This window comes from Choloepus didactylus, chromosome 14 (assembly GCF_015220235.1).
Source record: "Choloepus didactylus isolate mChoDid1 chromosome 14, mChoDid1.pri, whole genome shotgun sequence".
NCBI classification, from domain to species: domain Eukaryota; kingdom Metazoa; phylum Chordata; class Mammalia; order Pilosa; family Megalonychidae; genus Choloepus; species Choloepus didactylus.
The window spans coordinates 35,547,643-35,554,159 of record NC_051320.1 but is presented as its reverse complement, the minus strand read 5'-3'; the positions used below and the strand labels follow the sequence as shown (position 1 = coordinate 35,554,159).

Genomic DNA, 6,517 nt, shown 5'->3' with positions numbered 1-6,517 from the left:
AACAAAACAAGCAAATAAAAAGTGGCAGCAAAGGGTTACAAAGGGACAAACAAGAGTTGGCAAGGAAAAGCACAGTAAGAGATAGAAAATTCATAGCTCTTTAGCCTCAGGACCAGACGTGTTCTAGAGTTGTTGGGATCTTTTGTCTTAGCTTGGGGTTGCTGGGATAAGGAAAGGACACATTTCTTGGCTCTTCTGCCTTCTTTTTATTCAAGGGGTGGGCATGAGTTTTAAATTTCCCTCAATTACAGGACATTAAGCTAGAACCAGCAGTTTACACATTACACATGAATCCTGTGTAGCACTTTTATCACCTAGTTAATATCTGAAGTCAAAGTTTTATTATACTATATCATATTCCAGAGATTTTGTAAGTTAAGATTTGGTAAAGATGCCATCATAAAATTTACCCATAAATCAAATGGGAAGACCCAAGGTGCAACTTACTAAAATGCTGTTTAATGAGGAAACTATGGTTGAAAAAGAGTAATTGTAATAACTTGACAGCTAGTATGTGGACACTAACTGACACCTAAAATCTTTTGGCTTATATTAGATCCTCAGGGTAGGGACTGTAGCATATTTGTTTTTTTAAATGTTGGTTTATTAGAATGGAATAAAGGCTAGGCTTTCACTCTACCTTGAGAAGGATTTTAAGAAGACCAAACAAAATTGACACTGTGATGCTAATATTTATATGGTAATAAAATACTGGGATGAGGGTTAGGGATAGGTGAAAGGAAGAAGAGGGATGAGTCCTTATTTTGGGTTAGTGGAGTAAGGCTACATGCAGAAAGTTAATGTTTTAGTACCTCACAAGGTAAATGCTCCATTTCACAGAAAAAGAACTATAGCAATTTTGTTTTCTTCAGACAGGAAACAGGGAGAAAAAGCATATCATTTAAACTACTATTATTATTATTAATACAGAAATGTTTTTTCAAAGTGTTAAGTAAATTATATTAGCAGTGCCACCTAGTAGAAATCTGTAGAGAAACTATTTTAATGAATAGATAAAACTGTATTGTATTTAACAGGGAATTTTGTGTAAATGGTACTTTAGATACTCTGTTGTTACATTGTCTTACACTTTTTTTATGCTATGAATTTGCACATTCTAGTAGATACTGAATAAGTGCATAAGTTTGAGGGTAATTGTGATGGTTTGGATGTATTATGTCCCCCAAAACACCATGTTCTTTAATGCAATCTTGTGGGGGCAGTTGTATTAGTGTTGATTAGGTTGGGGTCTTTGGATTAGGTTGTTTCCATGAAGATGTGACCCACCCAACTGTGGGTAATACCTTTGATTAGATTATTTCCATGGAGGTGTGGCCCCACCCATTCAGTGTGGGTTTTAATTAAATCATTGGAGCCCTATAAAAGCTCAGACAGAAGTAGTTTGCTGCTGGAGCTTAGAGAGGTAATTTGGAGATGGCTGGTGAAAGCAGACTTTTGCTGATGCTTTGGAGATAAAAGCCCAGAGTTTGCTCCAAGAAGCTGACATAGAGACATTTCAGAGAACACCATTTTGAAATGCAACCAGGGAGCAAGCAGGCGCCAGCCACGTGCCTCCTGAGCTAACAGAGGTTTTCCAGATGCCAAAGGACTTTCTCCAGTGAAGGTATACTCATCTTTATGCCTTGGTTTGGACACTTTTATGGCTGCAGAACTTTAAATTTGTAACCAGATAAAACCCCTTTATAGAAGCCAATCCTTGTCTGGTATTTTGCATAACAGCAGCATTGGCAAAATGGAGCAGTAATTAAAATCCTTACTAACAGTTTTTACATAGTTTACTTAGTGGTCTTTTTAGTTAACAAGTTTACTGAATGTCTTCTGTGTATCTAGCTTTGTGGTTGGTACTTTGATAAGATCAATATACTACCCTTTGAACTGAGTCAGAGGATTTTTTTTAAATCATTTCTTTCTTATAATTGATATAAAATAGACTAAATATATTTAAAGTATTCAATTTGAGAAGTTTTGACATATGTATACCCATAAGACTGTTGCTACAACCAAGATAATGAAGGTGTCCGTAACCCCCAAATTACCTTGTACCCTTTTGTAATCCCACCTTTTGCCCATCTTGTCCCCATGTCCATTCAACCACAGATCTATTTTTTTTTTGTCAATATAGATTAGTTTGCATTTTCTAGAATGGTATATAAATGAAATCATACAGTATACACTCTGTTTTTGTCTGGATTATTTCACTCAGCATAATTATTTGAGATCCATCCAAGTTGGGTGTATAAATAGTTTATTCCTGTTGCCGAGTGGTATTCCATTGCATAGCTATTCCAGAGTTTGTTTATCCATAGCAATTATGATTTAAAGCTGCTATGAACATTTTTGCACAAATCTTTGCATGGGTATAGGCCATCATTTCTTTAAGGTAAATACTCAGCTGTGGAATAGATAGTAAGAATATGTGTAACTTTTAAAGAAACTGTCAGACTGGTCTTCCAAGTGATTTTCCACCAAAAGCATATGTGAACTCCAGATCTACATCCTCTCCAGCCCTTGGTATGATTAGTCTTTTTTATTTTCGCTGTTATAATGGGTGTACAACCATATGTAAATTGTGGTGGTAATTTGCATTTCAGTTATGACTAATGATGTTGAGTACCTTTTCAAGGGCTTATTTGTCCTCTATATATCTTTGGTGAAATGTATTTTCAAATCTTTTGCCCATTTTGTAATTGGGTTGCTCATTTACTTGTTGAATTTTGAGAGTTCCTTACATACTCTGGATCATAGACCTTTAGGAGATATACTATTTGCATATATTTTGTCCTATTATATGGTTTGTCTTTTTATTCTGTTTCAGGAAGTTTAAATACATAATTTTGATGAGGTCCAATTTATCAAAAACTCATACTTTGAGTGTCATAGCTAAGAAATAATTGTCTAATGTAAGGTCACAAAGATTTTCCCCTATGTTTTCTTGAAGTTTTATAGTTTTAGGTTTTACATTGATGTCTCTATTCATTTTGTGTTAATTATTATATATTTTGTGAGGTGTGAATCTAGGTTCTTCCTTTTTCTTCTGCATATGGATATACCATTGTTCTAGAATCATTTATTGAAGATCTATCCCTGCTCCATTGAATTGCCTTTGCACACTTGTAAAAAAAATCTATTGGCCATATACGTGTGAATCTGTTTCTAGATTCTCCGTTTTGTTACTTTGCTTTATTTAACTATATTTATGCTAGTGCCAGACTCTATTGATTGCTATAGCATTACAGTAAGTCTTGAAGTAATATTGTTTAGGTACTCCAAGTTTGTTCTTTATCAAAGTTGCTTGACTATTCTAGGTCCATTATATTTCCATATATATATTTTAGAAACAGTTTGCCAATTTCTACAGAAATCCTACTTGTATTTTGATTGGAGTCACATTGAATCTATGGGTCATTTTAGGGAAAACTGATATATTGATGAGTCTTCCAATCCATGAACACAGTATACCTTATTTGTTTAGTCTTCTTTACTCTCAGCAATATTTCATAGTTTTCAGTGTACAGGTTTTGCACATATTTTGTTAGCTTTATTTCTAAGTATTGCGTAATTTTGATGCTATTGTAAATAGTACTGTTTTCAATTTCCAATTGTCCAATGATACTATATAAAAGCACAATTGAGTATACTGATCTTTATCCTGCAACTTTGATGAATTCATTTATTAATTCTAGTAGACTCTATAGAATTTTCTATATAAATGATCATGTCACCAATGAATAAAAAGCCTTACTTCCTGCTTTCTGATGTAGATGTCTTTTATTTATTTTTCTTGTATTATTGAACTGGCTAGAACCTCTAGAACAATGTTGATTAGAAGTGGTAAGAGGGGATATCTTTGCCTTTTTCCTGATACCAGGGGGAAACATTCGGTCTTTTTCCCTTAAGTATGATGGTAGCCATAAATTTTTCCATAGATTCTCTATCAAGTTGAAGAAATGCCCTTCAATTCTGAGTTTGTTGAGCATTTTTCTGGACTTGGTAGTGAATTTTGCCAAATGATTTTTTAACATCTATTGAGACAATCATATGGAGTTTTTTTTTTGTTGTATTGTTTTTTTTTCTGAGTTTACTGATATGGTGAATTACATTGATGGTTTTGTTTTTGTTTTTGTTTTTGTTTTTGTTTTTGTTTTTGCTTTTGTTTCTTTGTTGAAGTTGGCAGAAGTTTTTATTCTCCAAAGGGCACCCTGCTTCTGCTGCCTCAATGCCTCAGAACTTTGGTGACGTTGGTCTCAGATACTACTTTGCCATCCACGATCCTGTAGGTGGTGGTCTTGTGGATGGTTTGCATGGAGTTGCTGCTGCCCAGGGCGTCACAGAGACTGAAGTCCTCTCCATCTTCTAGCAGGCGGCGATAGGTGGCAATCTTGGTCTCCAGCTTGACCTTGATGTTCAGCAGGGCCTCGTACTCCTGGGCCTGGTGCTGCCCCTCTGCCCAGGTCTGTGCCAGCTTCGATTCCAGGTGCATCAGGACCCCATTGAGCTGCTGCATCTTCAGGGCATAGTGGGCTTCCACCTCCCGCATGCTGTTCTCCAGGCTGTCTTTCAGGTTTCTCATGGAGTCCAGATCGATTTCCAAGGACTGGACTGTATGTCTCAGCTCTGTGAGTGTCATCTCGGCAGCTCCTGTGTCAGCAGACTGAGAGGTGATCACTGTGGTGCTCTCTTCAATCTGCTGAGACCAGTACTTGTCCAGCTCCTCTCGGTTCTTCTGAGCCAACTCGTCATACTGGGTTCGGATGTCTGCCATGATCTTGCTGAGGTCCTGAGACTTGGGGGCGTCCAATTCCACAGTCAGCCCAGAGCTAGCAATCTGGGCTTGTAGGCCCTTTACTTCCTCCTCATGGTTCTTCTTCATGAAGAGCAGCTCCTCCTTGAGAGCCTCAGTCTCTATCTCCAGCTGCAGCCAAGTGACATCGGTGTCATCAATGACCTTGCAGGGCCCATGGATGTCGCTCTCTACAGACTGGCACATTGCCAGCTCAGTATCGTACTTGACTCTGAAGTCATCAGCAGCCAGCTGGGCATTGTCAATCTGCAGAATGATGTGGGTGTTGTCCACAGAAACTTCGAAGATCTGAGCCCTCAGTTTCTCGATGATCTTGAAGTAGTGGCTCCAGTCTATGACCTGGGGTCCCTTCTTCTCCAGGTGTTCCCGAATTTTGCCCTCCAGTCTCCGATTCTCAGTCTCCAGGCTCCTCACCCTGTCCAGGTAGGAGGATAGGCGGTCGTTCAGGGCTTGCATGGTCTCCTTCTTGCCCTGGATGCCCCCCATTCCCACCAGACCCTGGCCACCCTGCTGGCCAGGCCCCCGGACCCCTAGCCACCCTGGGAGCTAGAGGAGTGGGACAGGGAGATCCGGGAGCCCAAGCCCCCAGCATCCACATAGACACTGGCCACGCTGCTGGCCGGCCGGACCTGGTGTCTGGGCAACTGGACCGAGCCCAGGGATCGGTAGTTGGTGGAGAAGGTGGTGGAGTGGGTGGTGAAGCTCATGTTTTCTGGGGAGTAAGGCGAGAGGCCAGGACTCTGGATGCCTTGATTGGTTTTTGAATGATGAGCCAGTCTTTCATTCCTGGAAGAAACTCCATTTGATCCATGATCAATTATCCTTTTTATATATCATTGTATCTGAGTTGCTAAAATTTTGTTAAGAATTTTTACATGTATCTATGTTCACCTTGGCTGGTGAGAACATACAGTATCCCAAGCCTTGTGTGAGTGCCAGGGGTTCTGTCCTCTGCTCCTCTTGGGTGTTTTTTCTCTGTCTCAGTTGCAATCCACAGACCTTATTCAGATGTACCAATTGGTATTTACCTGGAGACTCAAGGAGTACCATCTGCAGGTCTCCAGAGCTCTCTGTGCAGGTCTCTTCTCTCAGTTATTCTTTCAAATGAATTTTACCATATTGGCCTCCCAGGGTCCCTGCTTGGACTCTTCATCCCAGAGAGACTCCTGGAATCCACTTGAGAACTCCCTACCCCACCCCCCACCCCCACCGCTGCTTAGAAACTCTCCAGACAATAAGCTGTGGTAATCATAGGGCTCACCCCATTTGCTTCCCCTTTCCAAAATTCTTTGTCCTGCATTGCCTGATGTCCAGTGTTTGAAAACCAGTTTTAATATTTTGTCTTTTAAAAAAATTACCTTTTTTTCCCCACGTGGGAGAATAACTCAGAACCCTGGTACTCCATCTTGACTGGAAACGGAAGTCCAACTGTACATTGTAAATGAGTAAATGTCAGTGAATTTACTCTTATTGTGTATCACTTAACCCTGCTATTTCTTTCAATACTCTTACTACAATTTAAAAGTTTGCATTTATTTTTTGTTTACTTGGTTTATTAGTCAGGGTTCAGAAGAGAAAAAGAACTGACAGCATGTATATATGTATGTAAATATTATGAGATTTATTATAGGAATTGGCTCATGTGACCATGGGGATTGGCAAGTCTGAAATCCCTAGAGCAGGCTGCAAGTTGGA

At 39.4% G+C, this 6,517-nt stretch overlaps 1 pseudogene; it reads right to left on the bottom strand.

Moving 5' to 3' along the window:
* Positions 1-4,234: 4,234 nt before the first annotated feature.
* Positions 4,235-5,556, bottom strand: LOC119509608 (annotated as a pseudogene).
* Positions 5,557-6,517: the final 961 nt, after the last annotated feature.